Below are 17,491 nucleotides of genomic sequence, written 5' to 3'. Positions count from 1 at the left end.
CCCCTGCCGGTGCCCCGCGGTCCTGACCCGCTGCCACCCAGCCCCCGTCCTCCGGAGTGTGGGGCCGCAAGCGGCCCCAGCCGGCAAGGGGAAAGCCACGTTTTTCTCCTTTTAAGGAGGGTCCATTTTTAAAGTTTGTTCATGACTCTGTTGTATATTCTTGCAACCCGCTTTTGGGTCACGATCCATGCATGGGTTGAGAAACTCTGGACTAGATGGCCTCTGGAGATCCCTTCTTCCCACCTTGCTGCTCTACAAGTCTGTGGCTTGGTTCCAATGTTCGAAAGGCCCCAGGAGGAATCAGTTTAAGTTACACGGGTTTCTGTAAGCAGCGTGGCTTAGGTTGGTTGGGACCTGAATACACATTCGCCCTGTGGGTGGGGGGGAGCACGTAAATCTTAGACTAGGTTCTGGTATCTTTAAATGTGTGTGTGTCAAACTTCTGTGCTGTTATGGGTATAGACCAGTTTTCAATCACTTATACCAGTAAAAGTGTAATATCTGTACCTGGCACGTGAGTCTGAGCATTTTTAGGCCCTTGCATGCACCTGCCTGTGCTTTTATCAGCAATAGGCATTAGAGAGCCTCAGCAGGATTTTTCTTTTTTGACGTGCATTTGCTTCTTTTTTTTGTTGGGTGGTTAAGATAAGCTTCTCGGTCCCCAGATCTCTCAAGCATGTATCGATGAGATTTTGGAGAAGCAGGATATTCGCAGCCGTGACTCCTTGGCTTTGCCGGTGGTGGGTTAGGGGATTAGGTCTGTGTTGTCAGGGTTGACAGGAGTCTGATGGAGAGTTCAGATTGTGGTTGTTTAGGATCATTTGGATAGGGATGATTGTATAAAATTGTATTGCCTGGTTGGGGTAAGAGTGATTTGGCCTTGGGCAGGTGGTTGGACTAGATGACCTGTGGAGGTCCCTTTTAGCCCTACTTCTCCATGAGCCTGTGTTCTCTGTGATTCTGAGTTTTATCAAGGGACAGCTCTAATACTAACTTGCTGGCACATGTTTCTGGCACTGTACTGTTTTTTCTTTCTCATATTCCTCTAGTCCTATATGGGTATTTGTTCAGTAGAAACTAGGTTGAGATCAGAAGCTAACTTCAAGCAAGTCATTTTCAAGCAGTTTTCAGGTGGCACTGGGTTTTGGGTTGTACTGATTTAGACTGAATGGGAGATGAAAGCCTTCATAGTAGCCCAATCTATCCCTCCTACCACTTTAATGTCCTACCAGCAGAATTTTTGTTCTAAGAATGGAAACAGGTTGGTTTGACATGTCAGTATAGTAATATTGTGGTAAGACATCAAGTCCTGTGGGTTTTTTTTTTAATCTGTTTAAATTGGTTTAGGTAGATAATCCAAAAAAGGTGAGTTGCATTCCTGTTGCTTCCTGCTATTGAAAAATACCCAAAACTCAGAGTAACCTATGTTAGCAGCATGTTTCCAAATTTAGTCTTGGTAAGGTGACAGGAAGATGAAGTGTACATTCAGTGCTTTTATAATGTGATGAAGCTTTCATTTCAAGGTAATGTTTCTCTGTACATGTTCATTTTATCGAAGGTTTGGAAGATGGGGAAAGGCGTATATTCTGCTCTTCTCATGCACATCCTATTAATTTTTAGTTACAGAACCGCTCGGTCTGAAAGTCTGGCAAAGGTTTGGCAATCGGGCAGTACCATACTACCATAGTCTTGTGGTTTTGAGTGACACATTCCAAACTTGTTTTGTCCTGAGCCCTGAAAATTAGCAGACTGAACTGATAACAGACCTGATCTAACATGGGCCCGTAAATCCTTTTTGTATATTGCACAGGTGGAATCTGGGTTTTTCAGGAAACCAACTTTTTTTTTTTAACAGTATTTCTAAATTGTTGCTTCCCTTTTGACATAAAAGTTTAGGCAGACTTCTGAAAGAGGGGCTGCCACGAAGACATGAGTGAATGTGTGTGTTTAGATGTAGTGCCACCTGGAATGAGGTCAGTTTTTTAAAGAATCCTTCTGTAGTTTGATCCTATCATATCACTGCCATGATTTTGTCAGGATTTGCTGCTAGAGGTGTTGTCTCTTGGATGAGATATAACACTAAGGTCCTTATGACTTTCAGTGATTAAAAGTTCCCATGGCACTTTTGCAACTAAGATATTGAATCATAGTATCTTAGACTGGCTCTTATTTGGTGAATTATACTCTGTTTCCTGAAATTTGCCATATCTAAAGGATACTATGTCCATTCAGATCAAAAGGATTTGTTATTGCCCTATGGTATGGTTGTAGGAATGGTGGCACAATGTCAGTTGGCAATGGAACTCTGATCTCACACACACACATTTTAAAATATCAGTTTATGTAAAGCATTTTGATCTCCTCAGAATGAAAGCCATAATGCCTAATGCAAACATTAGGGTTGCTGGTTGTAGCTCTGTTGGCCTAAGGACATAGGCAGACAGGTTCTTTGGGTAGATGTGATATCTTTTATTAGACCTAAATAGTTGGAAACATTGTTCTTTGCATGCTTTCAGGCACAAACACCCTTCTGAAGACTGACCCTTCTGTAAACATTATTTCTTATATAGAGAAGTAGCAGCAGTGTTGGGGGCGGGGGAAGGGGGAAACCTTTTGTTTGTCAGAACCATCTCCCAGTATGAGGGTTTACTTGCTTTTCTTTGAGGGAGTTAGTCCTGCTGCTGAAGACAGACATTGTCTGACACTTTTAGTTTATAATTGGCATTGCAGGTTATCACAGTAAATCCATTATTTTGAAATCTTTTACAAAGAAGAAAATGCTGCTGTTCTGTTATTCAAAATGATTGTAAATGTTGTGATGCATCGTTTGGCACAAAAGAAGCCGAGCAAAATAAATCCTTCACAAACATTGTAAATCCTCTTTGCATGTTCTTTCCTACCTTTTTTCCTCCTGGGAATCTGGAATTTCTATGCTTGCCGAATTTTGTTGGTGCAGGTTTGGGGCCGTTTCATGAAACTTTAAGAAGAAAAAAAATCACTAAATAAATATTTCGATTTTTTTGTATTTGAAGGCATTGGTTTTTGTTTATCAAAGTTGAACTTTTATTCCAAGCCCTTGTTTTGTTTGTCTTAGAATTAAAGAAGGTTGAAATCTGAATTTGCTGCTAGAATACTCTATGCAACTGAATGCAGTATGGTCAAGTTTGGTAATGTGCAGTCCACCAGGTATTAGAATCACATTTTGCAGAGCACTTTTGATTCTAAAAAACAGCAATGCTGCTCCAAATAAAGTGAACAAAGTGAAAATGCATGCAGAATTCTGCTAAGAAACTGTACATTTCTAATGCTTTGTTATATTTCACTCATTCATTCTAACAGCCAACAAGGGAAAAAAGCTTGTATGCACAGATTGTGTGAGCTCATTCTGTAAAGCATGGTAATAGATGTCAGAAAATATACATAGTGCAAAGCTTTCGTTGTTTGATTTTTGAGATTTTGATTCTGACAGCTGGCAAATGGTGTACTTCAGTTGGTTAGCCAGGGAGAAAGCTATGACTGTCTTTTTATATCCATAGATATAAATAGGATCTATAGGAAAGAGAAGGACTGACTAATCTACTTATATGCATGGTTATCTAGTCCTGTTTACACAGTAGAACACCTGTGGTAAAAACTTGCCTACCTAACCTCCAGTTAACATTCCTAATTCAAAACTACCTATAAACAGGAAAACAGCTAATTCCTTAAGGTAAAAGTAGTGTAAAAAAGCTTCAGTAGTCCTGGATGCGAAAAATAGTACAGAGCTAATAAAATGGACACTGGGAAAATTTACACTGAGGAGAGAATTGTTGGACTACAGGGTTGGACTGCCCCATGGTTTTCAGTCCTGTAGTACTGGAAATCGTAGTATGGAGTATAATGGGTTTGTGTGTAAACAGTTTTAACATAAACTCTTTCTAAGGTGTTTTCTAAATGTAACTTTTCAGTTCGGTTGCAATTTCTTGCTGTTACAGGCTATGGGAAATAATCACAGATCTTGCACCCTGTCCATTGTCTTTTATACTGGGTGCAATACATATAACTGATTTTTATTATCCTCAGCTATGTTGATTGATATGTTACATGTCTCTATGCATGTCTTTGTTTAATACATTTTTATTAGTATTTTTTTTTTAATTTTTCACCTGAATTAAAAATCTGTTGGGCAGCAGGACACGCATCAGAGTGAGGAAAGAGGTGCATCATCGTGTTTTCTCTCTCGCATAATTCTGGCAAATTAACTGTGCTTTGGAAAAACAACACCTGTTATTGACTTGGTTTTGTGATTGTAAAGATCCAAATGATTGACTGCTATTTTAATGTGAACATAATGCAGTCAAAGAGCAGTAGAGCAATGTGATTTTTTGTTTTTATCACTCTTTACAAGTGAAGAGATACTAACCTCAGGCTTATTCTTTTCACTTAATAAAGCTAAGTCACTGTGACTGGTGTCAGAAAAGTAGGTCCTGGAACAGATTGAAAGAATAAAAAGCATGAAGTCATTGGGACCTCTTGTTATTCAGTCAAGAGTTGGAAGTGGATTTAAGGAAGGGGCCTGTGCTACAACATCTTGTCAAAAAAACTCCAACTTACTAAAATCAGTTAGTCTACCAGAAAATAAAAGGGTACAACATGTACTAACCTTTACAAAAAGGTGTGGGGGCTGATCCTGGCAGTTTCAGACCTACAGAGTTTATGCTAATACCAAGTAATCAGCTGAAATAATTAGACATTGTAATTTAAATGTTGGAATAACCTCATATGCAGTAATTGCTGCAGCTTGTATGAAAGATTGTGCCCACTTAACATCTGAATCATGGTAACAAGATAATGCATAAAGGAAATCTGCCAGTAAAATTTGAGCTTCCACTAAAAAGGCTATATCATAATATATTTGCAAAAGAGGAAAAAAATGAAGGTGGTATAGGCAAGTTCACTTTGACATCTTCCAAATTGTCAGTATTTTGCTTGGCAGTATGCAGGATATACTTTGGCTCTTTCTCTCCATCCTTTTTCAAGAAAATAGATAAGTAGGTGTGGCTAAAAGTTGGATGAATTAAGTCAGAACATTTTAACTAGTAGTGCATTGCTAAGTCTAAGGATTGCCACCAAATATTACTGATTCGGGTACATGCGAAAGGATAACAAAATATGTAAGGGATGTAAGCCCCATGCTTCAAGAACTAAAGAATCCATTGAATTACTGAGGGCCAGGCTTTTTGGCAGGTATGCCAAAAGGTAAGCCCTGCACCCTCCTTAAGCGCTGCTTCAGTCCCCTTTCACTGGTTGATCTGTTTCTCTTTTCTCTGCTCCTTGCTGCCCTGTTCTCCCTGCTTGATCTGTTACTCGGCTGTCTGGTCCCTGCCCTATCTGTTGCTGTTCTCCCTGCTTCCTAAATACACAAAGGCTGCCTATGGCTTTTGACAAACAAACATGTTGCAGGTTGACTGCCCATACGTTAAATGATGAAAAAAATTCCCTTGTGGCATCATTATTGTCTTGCAGGGTAATAGGGCATCTATGAATTTTGTATGCATTGAGAAAAAAACACTTAAAGACTGAGGGAAAATAAATTCATTTTTAAGTTGCTGTATTCTGTTGTTCTTTCCTCTCTTTGTCATTCTTACATCTTTAGCACCCTACTTTTCCCATTTGTTTCAACCAGAATAATACAGTATTGCCAACCCCAGGCATTCAAAAATATGAGATCAAATACCCTAAAATAATTTAGAATTCTTATTTGCCTTCTAGTGTTTGAGCTTTTCTTTCCAGCCCTGTTGACTAGGAACTTAATTTGTAAATGAGAAGGAAGAGTCTCATATTTCCATGTCCAGGAGATGGGTCTTTAAGTATCTTTACAGTTGGGATTAAAATTATAAGTGTTACCGGCATTTTTAATACTTCTGCAGATCTAGGATCTTATTTCTTAGGCTCAGCTACTTGCACAAAACCAAGCCCCTTCCCACTTTGAAAGTTGAAAGTAGGCTCTAGCTGCCTTTGGACAGAGCAGTTTTATATTGGTTTTTTTTGAATTTCTGTAGGTCGTGGAGATGAGTGATTTCCTAAGAATAGAGAATGTGCGACTTTTTCAAACCCTTTCCACCCATGCCTTCATGAGTATAACTGCATGCAAATAAACCTTTCATTGAGGTTATCGTTTAAAAATGCAGCATTTTTATATGAGTTTAGTGGTATCCTTGTCTACCATATAGGAGACCTGGATTCAATTTCCAGATACTTACATAGTTAAGCCATGTAGGCACCAAACATCTGGACTCAGTCTGGTCTTTGGATTCTATCTGAGTGGCCTAAAGAGAGGATGGAAGATCTGGGCAGTCTTCACTCTTCCAGAAATTTCTGACTTGGCATAAACATTGAAGGTCTGGGTGGCCCTCATGCGTGCACCATAATCCAGGAGAATTGATGGTTGCCACCATTTTATTTTAAAGACTTGTTTAGGGAGATACTGAAACTGAGTTCACAGGCTGCAAAGCCTTGATAAATTCTGGCCATGTACGTGTAAGGATGCAAACTGAACACACATTCTTGAGCAGAGGTGTAATGATGCAGCCAGACACCCCAGGGCAGCTGCCACACCTGGCTAGTGGTGACTTCCAGTTGCTGCTGTGCCACAAGTGCAATTATGTGGCAGCAGCCATCCCTCCCTCCCCACCAAGTGCCACCTGGTCGCCCCGCTCTAGTTGTGCCACTGTTCTTGAGGTTAACTTTGCTTCAGAACCTGCTTTTGGATCAAGGTTGGGGGCTTTTGAGAGAGAAGAAAAGGGAATGGAAACAAAGACAAATCTGAAAGGGAATTTTAGTGAGAGAGGTTTCTACGAATGTAGACTGTAATAGGCCATAAGCTGCTTAGTAAGAATATGACATAGCATTTGCTTGTGTTTGCTTGATCAAAGGGTGGGTAAGAGAAAGAGGCAAAGGAGAGAATGTCAGAAGTGAGAATAATTTTTAGAAAGTGTGAGCACGATTGGTCAAAAGTAGTAGGTTGCTTATATTAGAGTACATTTAGTGGTCTTAAGCCAGTTAGATCGGGTTTAGGACAAGATATAGCTTAAATAGGAGATTAAAATAGGCATATACATATTAATTAGAGTAGAACCTATTGGGAACACTTTTAACAATTTGGGCCTTATTTAGCAAGCTCTTTGATATTGAGTCAGGTAATAGAGTTTAAAAATCTGGGTTCACCTTGGAATATTTGCTCTTCAGCATTGAACTACAGTTCTAGCTGAACAGCTCATCTGCCAGTGAACTAAGATAGGCTCTCTTTTAAAACTGAATTTGAAACCTAGGTGAGAAGTCCTTTGCCTTAACAGGCTGGTCACATGTTAGATGCTTTTTAAGCCTTAAAGACTTTATATTTAAATTTCTTTCAAATGTTCTTAAGATTCTCAGGTAAAATGTGCATTCATCCAAATTAGAATGAACTATTTGCTTGATATACTCTTAAGATATGTGGTCACCTATATCTCATCTGTATTTCGTTATTAAATTTGCTATTAACATTTATCTATGCTTCTTTGTGAATATTTAATTTTGGTGGGTCTGGCCTTTTAGTATTTTCTTGATTCCTGCAGTGCCTCTGTGGGATCTTCACAAAGCAGCTTCAGATCATAGTATATGGAAGCTGGTATAGTACAAAATATTTACCATGAGCAACAATAGGCAAAAAGTGTAAAGATTTTTCAAAAGGAATTGGGTACAGATAGCATCTTGATCCAAGGTAAAGCATTGTGGGATATCAGGATTCATTCTATGAAAACCCAGTGAAAGTACCTTTAGTTCACAAAGATAATAGGTGAGTTTCACTGTAAGATAGTTTTTAGGTTTTTATGGGATACTATCTCAGCTCTTAATATACTGACATTAATTTGAAGAAAAAGAAAAATGTTTCTGTAATATGCCTCATGGGGCCTTGTTGCATTTTCTGTAATACCACCTAGATTCTGAGAGTTCAGATTACATAAACTACAGACTTGTAGCAGTCAACATTATTTTTGCCTTGTGTGGTTTTGAATCTAATAATGACAATTTGAGCATTCATATTAACTCTGCTAATGTATCTTGGTGTGTCATACAGCTCTTATAAAATACCACGGCACTCTGGTTCTTGCTAAAATCCTGTCCCTTGGCCTCTAACATGCTGATGTTGCACTTGCCTCTATGTACTTCAGTGGTATTTAGTGTTGCTTACAAAGAACTCTACGCTTCCTTCTGGATGATGGCACTATGAAAATGAAGCTGTAAAATACTAGAAATGTGCTGTATAAGGAAGAAAACCTCAACACATGTATTTGCAGTAGCTTTCCAAAATGTGGGAGATGCTGAAATGTATTAGAGTGATATAGCTGTTACGGTTCAGGAATTATGCAAAAAGGAGGCAAGGATTTCTTAGTGTGGTATCTCTGATTGGACCAACTGCGTAGTTGGGGCAAACCTAGACAAGTTTCTTCATCATAATTCTTCATCGGCTCACCTTTCAAATGCAAAGCTTTGTTCGTCAGGTCATATGGTGAAGAATGCCTTTCATTTGAGACCTTGCCTAACTGTATCCCAACTATGCAGTTCGTCTAATAAAAGATAACATCCTAAGGAATCCTTGCTTCCCAAATGAGGTTATAGCACTTCAGCTTTCACGTTTTTCAGAAACATGTGAGCATTAGTACAAATACTATTGAACCTCAGTGGGACCTAGGTTTCTAAGTGCTGAAGGTTCTGATTTTTGTAGTGTACAACTTTTTTTTTCAGCTGCTTTTCCTATTGTTAACATGCCAGAAGCATTCATTAAATGACTTCTCAGTACTGTAGCACACGCAGTGCCTCACTATAAATAAATCCCACCTGAGTGGAAGAGAGAGAAATCATTGAAGCAATTACAGGTTGTCTTTTTTTTTTCTGTCCTTTGAAAACTCAATAGGCAAATGTGTTTATCTAATTGGGCAATGATTTTTCTCATCTGTGACTTAACACATGCTGAATTCTGCAAGTTTATTTGTACTTTCTTTTTTTTTTTTAAAGGATTATATTTCCAATTCTTGATGCAGTGCTTTAACCAATGACTGCTTTCAGTGTTAACATGATTGTATTGGTGAAGATCCAGGCATGGCTCTGATGTATGTATATTTTGTTCAGTCCTGAGATATGAAAACGTTAACTTTGCAAGCTTAAATTTCTGACTTATGTTGAAAGTCTGGAGACTTTCAAGATTTTTGCTGTCTTTCAGTTTTAGTGCCAGCATTCCCTTGAGTCTTCAATGTATACTTTTAAAAGAGCTTTTTGTTCAAACTGATGATTTCCTTTGTAAATAACTGTCTGTACCATGTTACTGAATATATGAGACAGCTTCATAGTGTAGCTGCAGTTTGATCTTGTAGTAATGAATCCTCTATACATGAAAGCTGTCTCCTGCTGCAGAGGTATCTGGTGTGCCAGATTTGCATTGCAGAATGAGGTGATGGTTTGAGAGAGAGATTTGGGTTTTATTTTCTTACAGTCCTTCCCCAGTTTATTTCTGTTGTCTGTTTACAATTGGCAACTTGTATTGATCTGTATCCAGTAAAGTTTAGGTTGTTGTAGTACAATATTGTTACTTTCTGAGCTCTAAAAGTGATCTTGTGTCTTATTAATGTCCTGCAAAAATAGGTGTTCAGGATGTGGGGGATTACTTTCCAAGGTCTTTTCCACTGAAATCTTTAGCAATTGTTTTATCTTGTTGAAAATTGGGGTTGTCATATTTCCAGTTTCAAAAAAGAAGACACCTGTGGGGGAGGAGGTGGTAATATGATTGTGGGGAAGGGCAGTGATATGCTTGTGCCCTGCCCCTACCCCTTATTCCCAAGCCACAGCCTTCGTCTGAGCCCTGCTGCTGCCCCTTACTGTCGACCCACAGTATCCCACCCCCGAGACCATGCTGGTACCCTTCACTCCCAACCCTCAGTCCGTGTCCCTGCTGATACTCCTCACTCCATAAGTCCCTACCCCCTGGTGTCTCTCTCCTAAACCAGATCCCCCCAGCCCTGCTGGCGCTCCACTCATTACCTGCAGCCTCTCCTCCCCACCCTGTTGGTGCCCCTCTCAACACACAGCCCCTGCCTGCCCCCACCCCACTGGTACCCCTCACTCCTGACCTGCAGCTCCCTGTTGCTCCTGAAGACCCCCCCCCCCCCCCCCATTCTCCTGCTGGAGGGGCAGACAGCTCCCCCCTGTGCTGCAGTCCTAGTGCCGGCAGGCACCTTTGCACATCCATCCACGTACACAGTCCCCAGCCCTGGCCCTCCAACCCCTGCCCACCACAGACTTGCCTGCCTGCAGCTGCCGGGGTATGCACACAGATCCATGTGATACCCCTGCCTCCAATTGCCCTCCTTCGCTCCCCCAACCCCAGGCAGCTCCTTCCTGGGGCAAACCAGGAACTGCCAGGAAAAACTTTGATGCTGAGTGGAGGCAGAGCAAAATCCTGGACATTTGTTGATATTTAAAAAAAACTGCCTAGATGGAGATGAGAGGGCCCTAAAAGAGGACATGTCTGGGAAAACTTGGGCGTATGGTAACCCTATTGAGAAATAGTCCTGATGTAGCAGGGGTTGTCAGCTGGGGGTATGCGGGAAGGCCCTAGGGCAGCGGTCACCAACTAATCTATCTCGATTGACTGGTCGGTTGTGGAGCCTCTGACAGTCTGTCTCAGGCTGTCAGAGGCTGCACGATCGGGAGCCGCAGGATGTAAATGGCTAGGCTGAGCCATGGTCCCTGCTACCCAGGCTGAGTGATTGGGGTCAGAGCCTGGAGAGGGAAGGGGGAGGTGGTAGATCCTGGGGCACCTTTTACTTACTTAAAGTGATCTTCACTTTTTGTATGTCCTAGGGCAGGGGTTTCCAGCTCTTTTATGCTGATGACTGGTAAACTATGGACCAAAAGTGACTGTAGATTAGCAATTGGCATACTGTGGGCTGGCTGCTGGTCCACAGTATGCTGGTCATTTCCAATCCGTGGTTTGCTGGTCCACAGTCACTTCTGGTCTGGTAGCTAACCTTTTGTGGCCCATTACTGTGTCGTGGCCCAGGGGTTGGGAACCCCTGCCCTAGGGGGTATGCACGTGGGAGAGGAGACGGATGCCACTGCCTCCCAGGACCAGGACCGGGGGTAGGTGAGGGCAGTGGTGCCCCCTGCGGCCAGGCTGCACAGATGCCACCCAGCTGGCTGGATTCGGGGGGTAGGGCTTGCACACAGGAGCGACTGCTGCCACCCACCACCCCATGCTCCTGCCACTCTGCATCTAGCCGCATGCCATCCTCCCCACCTACTCTACGTCCAGCCGCCAGGGTACGCTTATTTAAAAAGGTTGAAAACCCCTGTGACAGCATTAAGGCATAAGTATCAATGCAGCTGTATGTATAGATTGTGAACCCCAAAGAAGAGAAAAGGTAAGCTGAGATGTACGTTATGTGGGTGCAAATCTCAGCTTGCCTTTGCTTACACTTGGGGCTCGGCACCAGTGTTATCTGTACGCACTGCCAATTCCAGGATGTTACTAAGGGACAAGTATGAATAGGAAAAAAAAATCTGGTTGCATCTTTGCCTGATTGGAACCCGGAATCCAGAGCAGAGTACCCAAGCCATTTTAATGATTTCAACATAACTTTTGTTTTTCTCTGTACATCTCATTCCCCATCCCTTGCAGCTGTGGAAGTCCTTAGAAGAGGTAAATTGAGTTCCTTTTTAGAGTAGTATTAATGTTACTGCTCACAGGTCAGCTGGTGTGCGTAAGCCACTGGAGGATCATCCTTTCCTGCCCTTGACCTGAGCATGGTCTCAAGCATTTTCAGTTCCTGCAAGGTCTGTACGGAGTAAAGCAAGGGTATCAAACTCGTTTGGCCCCATGGACCGAATTCAGATTGTAGGGCTTTTCCAGGCCAGATCTAGATTGGAGTTGGGGGCTGAATAACTTGTGAACAGGGACAATGGTGTTTATCCCCCTGGCTGCTGGAGAAGCTGTTTTGGCCAGGCTCTACAACTCAGGGAGTTAACACAGCTGCTGCTTGTCCACCTTTTTCCCCGTCACTTATTTTAGTCACCAGAGGTGACCAGAACCCCTGATTTCCAGTGGCGGGCAAGTGGGGGAGACAAATTATGTTAACTCCCTAGGTTCTCGAGCTACATTGAGACAGCAACTCTGGCACCTATGTAGGTTAACACTTGTCACTTTTGGGGCTCTGGCAGCTGTGATGACAAGCCCTGTGGGCTGAGTCCGGCCCATGAAGGTGGGTGGTCCAGCCTGTAAGAAACCCCGTGGGCCAGGTGTTTGGCACACCTGGACTAGGGTATTGGTAACAATGTGGACAACACTAAAAATATTTATCCAGGATATATCCCTTTGTCATAGCTATGTTGGGTGACCATTCTCCACTTCTGTTCAGCACTAGGCTACAGTTCAGCTTGATGTAAATTAAAACATCTATAATGGCCGTTGAAGTGTTGTTTCTCTAACCGGACGCCCTTTGTGAGTTAAATATAAGTTCTGTAATCTCTTAGGATGAATATACACAATTTTAAGATAACTTTTTAAAAATAAGTTTAAAAAACAAACCCTGAGCTATAGTTAAAGACTGCCAGTGCTGGCTGCATTCTGTAGTAGATGGTCACCAGACTGTTATAATTGGACACAACCTTTGGATTCCTTGTATTTCTAACCCAGCTGGGCCTGGACAGCTTCCAGATGCTGTTTCTAGTTGTGGCTTCTCAGGAACACTGGTGGGGAGGCAGACTCCTTGTCTCCCTGCCCCCACCCCCCAACCATCCCATCTGATGTGGGACTCTTCAGTTCAACTGTTCTAGATCCTGAAATGAAAGCTCTCATCTCCCGAGTCTGCTTAGTCACTCTTATGCTTCCCCCAGAGCTCTAGTTCCAAGTTCTTTGGCTTATAGTTTAACTCTGTTTTACCAGCTTCAAGTCCTCAAATGAAATTATCTATGCAAAAGCACTCCTTAAACATGTACACTTTACTTTCAGTCTGTACATGAGCTATACAGTACATGAGCAGAACTGTAAATATGATATTTACTTGAATATCATGCACCCCCAAATAAGATGCTTGTCTTTTTTGGGAAGGTAAAATAAGGAATTTTTTCTCCCTGAATCTTAACTAACACATCACAGCTCACTGTGATTGAATGATGGTTGCATGCAGGGAGGCAGAATCCACTCCTCAGCTTCATGCCCTTTCCTTATAGCTGAAGAGCTACAGGTTTAATCCTGTCATAGCTGCTTCTCAGCTCCTGGCAGCCATCCCAGCACCCTCAGTCCTCCATTCTGGTGCAGAAATCAGCTTCCTTACTTAAAACACACACCCCAGTTTTGGAGAGTTGTTTTTGGGAAGAAGGTGCATGGGGTATGTGAGTAAATGTTTTCGCTCGGTCTGAGCCTTCAAGATACTACATTTGAACTCCAGCTCCCCCATCTATGAGCTTCACCACTCCTAAGGGTCGTTGGAGAAAGGCCAAAACTCCCCTCTTGCTTTTCTTGCCATTGCTCCAGCTGTCTTTCTTATGTTTCTAGTGCTGGAATGCCTGCCCCTGCTTAGCAAACTCTCTCTTGAAAGAGCTCTGGTGCTTTCTTTCTTTTTTAATTTCTCCTCTACTGGGGATTTTGCTTCATCATTCCCAATGAATGATGGGCAGGTAGTGAAAAGCTAATGGTATTGCTGGTAGCAGTCCCATTGTCTGAGTGGGGTAGGGCTATTGAATGTTGATTTCCCCTGGATGGCCCTTTTTCTATTCAGTCCTATTTGTTCTGGTTTCAAGATGCTACAGGCTAGTAGATCTGAAGATTATACTTGCAAATAATATTTCAGAAATTAAAAAGGAATGTCTGAGTTGACAGGGGAGGCTTGAACTCTTAGGCTAAGTTCATTTTACAGAAAAATAACTGTAATTGAATGTTAAATGGTATAACACATTCACAAATGTGGGGGTTTTTTTCTTCTCGCCCATCAAGATAATAATACGTCTCGGAGTGCTGTTGCTCTGCTTTCTGCTCCCTGCCCTGTGCTCCCTTTCTAGTTGCCTACTCTCATTTCTGCTTGCTGCATTATCTGCCACTGTTTGTTTCCTGTCCTTTCCTTGATTTGCTGCATGGCACTCACCAAGGCTGCCAGTGACACTTAGGGCACTTGTGCTGAAGTTGGTCACCCCTGGGCTATAGTCTTTGTCAGATCCTGTGAATGGAATTCTGTTTTTCGATTGGTGTAACTATTCGTTCCTAAGTCTAGTAGTCTGCAAAACATTAACAGCCATCATCCTCTACAAGTGTCTTGAGTGAAGCAGTTTCTTTGAGATCAGTCTAGTATAAAATGTAGACCTCAAATCAATGTTGCTTATCACAATAGCAGTGCTAATTTACCTACAGATATAAAACCCAGGTAAAGACTTGTCAAAAAATAATGGTGGTTGATAGAAAAAAAATCCAAAGACACATTTGAGCATACACTACTCCACAACAAACAGCTGCACAAGACTGTTTTAGTCACTGTACAACATTGCATTACTTCTTTATGTTCTGTCCATGGAAATGTTCCCTTGACACAGTGCAGCAGTTAACAGTGAAGGCACAAGAGAAGATGGCTCTGAATGCATCTGTTTTCATCCAACATAAGCATAGAAATAGCTGGTATCCATTTCAGAATCTGAAGTTGTTTACATGGCCAGTCATTTAAAGGCATGTCGATGAAACAAATTGTGCATATTGATTACTGTGCTTCTCTGAGTCAAGAAGTATGCCGTTCTGAATATTTTTGGGGGTGGAAGAAATAGACTTTCAGAGTCTCATCATCTTGAATTGCCCCCTTCCATTATTTTTTTTTCCTTCCCTTTTCATTTCGGTCACAATGAACATTCCCTTAGAGTCCCATCAGTGTTTAAAGGTGGTAGTAGCCATTTAAGAGAATGTTAAAATTAGTATAAAAATGCAGCCTCAAACTACTCTTGCTAGTAACAGATAACTTGAAATTCCCATGTCATGTAGCTGCGTCTGTTTTAATTCCACAAGGAATACTGCAGTACTATCAAGGAGAACAATATGGCCTTTCATTTTACTTACAAGGGTTAAATTCACTTGTACTTTTTAAAGTTTATAACATGCTTAGTGTCAGATAATGAAGAGCTAAATGAATAGGTTGTCTCTTATGTTGTATTTACCTCAGTTTAAAACTTAAGTGCCTGTAACCTTATCAGTGACAGAGACACAAGGGAAGTTTATATTTAGCCTGTGGACTCTTTTAGACTCTGATATGTTTGAAAGTTGAATAAGGACACTACTACTGATGCAAACAAATCTAGTTTGTTTGCTGTTACTGGTGTTAAATGAGCAGAAGCAAGTTTTAAAAAGAATCTTTTTTTCAAAAAACTTAAGTCTGTTAATCAGACAAATATATAAAAATGACTGTCTGGTTCAGTGGTTGTGTTATATCTGCCTCTGTTTTTTCTTTCTCTGTGGTCAAATGCTGTATTAACTTACTTTCTGGGAGTCCTTGGGCTTTGGTGAGATTTCCTGGGATGTGATTCTGGGCAGACTGTCCCTTAAGGTTGTTTATTCGAGACTGTTAACAAATCCAACTTCAAATGTTTTTAACACTTTGGAGGCTGCACTGTAGGAACTTGATGTTCAAGTTAACACCAAGTCAGTTTGGTTGTGTATGGGTAGTAAAGTTATTTGTATACTAAAATGTCAAGCAGGTCATTTTGTAGTGGTATAGTTTTTTTTTTAATGAACAATGTTCATACTTTCATGGGTAGGTAAAATATAGAAAGGAATTTGGTCAGTTTACTTTGCACTGAGTAATGATCTCAAATGAAACAGATGAATTTAAACATTGAAAAGAACCCATTTATTTAGCATTTAAAATGAGAGCTGTAACATAATATTGAGTTTTGAAAGGGAGTCAAATGATTGAGATCAGAAGTCTTGGGTGTTATGCCTGACATTGTCACTGCATGGTGGTTGTTCAGTTACTTGAGTGTTTTTTGCATCAGTTTTTATCATTTGTAGAATGGGGCTAACACATACTTGTCTAACTTATGGGTGTTCATATTTTTAAGAATTTTGAGCTCCATGGATGAAAACTCGTCTACTATATCATCGCCAGCCTGAAGTCCTGGGTACTATTCTAAGGGTGCCTGCAGATGTGTGGGGACGCTGCTCCGATGTGCTGACTTGATTAATCAATTACTTAAGTCTGCTGGAGTATACTAATTAGCTTGCGCCAGCAGCCTCCATGTCCTGTGTTTCAGCGTCCCCGCACTTCAAAATGACAGTGGGGGTGTTGTAACTGAAGCTCATTGAACAAACTTTAGTTAAAGCGCTTCTGTTGCCACTTTGAAACGCAGGATGCTGAATACACGAGATGCGGGCATTTTAATTAGAGCCGCTCTAATTAAAGTGCCACCCTAAGAGCTGGTTTAATTAAAGTGCACCCCATCACCTTCAGCACATATGAAGACACCCTAAGACAGGGCTTTTCAACCTTTTTTAGTCTAAGTACCACTGGCAGTCAGACACCAAGTAGAAAAGGGGTAGGGGGGAAGGTAGTGCACAGCCGAACACCGAGCGGTGGTGGGGGTGGCATGAGGGCAGACACGGAGCAGGGAGGCGGGGATGGAGCACTGCTGCCTCCCAGGAGCAGGACCGGGACTGGGTGGGAAAGCTCACCAGGCCGGTGTATGGTTGTAGCGGCTGCTGTGTGCAAGCTGTCTTACCCTGCAGAGGGGTGCTACTGTCCTCACCGCCCGTCCTGGCCTTGCTTCTGGGAGGCAGTGGTGCTCTGTCCCCACCTGCCTGTGCATACCCCCTAGGACTGGTCCAAGTACCCCCAGGGCTACGCATACCCCCAGTTGACAACTCCTGCCTTAAGAGACTAAGAAAATGTGGGTTTCCTTCAACTGAAGAAGTAATGCTTTGTGTCATGGATTAAAAAATATGCCAGACCAAGATCTAGGATTTGTCCAGGACAAAGGACCAGTATGTAAGTGAAAAAGTTATGTTCCATAAAAATGTTCTTTAAAATGCTTTTAGGGTATAAGTTAACAGATGCTCTGCATTGGAAACAGATGCTGGCTCTGTTTCAGTTTTAAACTAGGGCATTTCAAATGTCACGGTAAGCTAGCACATAGACACTTGGCCTTGGAAAAAATCAGCTTGAGATAAATGAGAGTTCATTTGACAAACAGAATCTATTAGTATTTTTCAGACAAGGGGTTATGTTCTTTTCATCTCTGATACTGTGATGGTAAAACTTTAAATAAAAAGTTCAGTTATATTTCTGGATGACATAGATGAGCTTTTTATCTTTAGATTTTGTTCATGAAATCATCTGTGCTTTGGAGAATGCCAGTTTAAGATTTCAAATCTGTAAAGTTCTTAAGATCTTGCTCATTAAGCTCTCATTGCTTTACTATTGCTGTCTAATGGGGGGTAACTACGTAT

At 41.5% G+C, this 17,491-nt stretch overlaps 1 protein-coding gene across 6 annotated transcripts in view; it reads left to right on the top strand.

The window, feature by feature from the left end:
• The window catches only part of DCAF6 (DDB1 and CUL4 associated factor 6), a 142,424-nt gene that overhangs the window by 459 nt on the left and 124,474 nt on the right, over positions 1-17,491 (top strand). The window lies entirely within an intron of this gene.

This window comes from Crocodylus siamensis, chromosome 1 (assembly GCF_052110815.1).
Source record: "Crocodylus siamensis isolate JL-2025a chromosome 1, ASM5211081v1, whole genome shotgun sequence".
NCBI classification, from domain to species: domain Eukaryota; kingdom Metazoa; phylum Chordata; order Crocodylia; family Crocodylidae; genus Crocodylus; species Crocodylus siamensis.
This window is presented reverse-complemented; position numbering and strand designations above follow the sequence as displayed.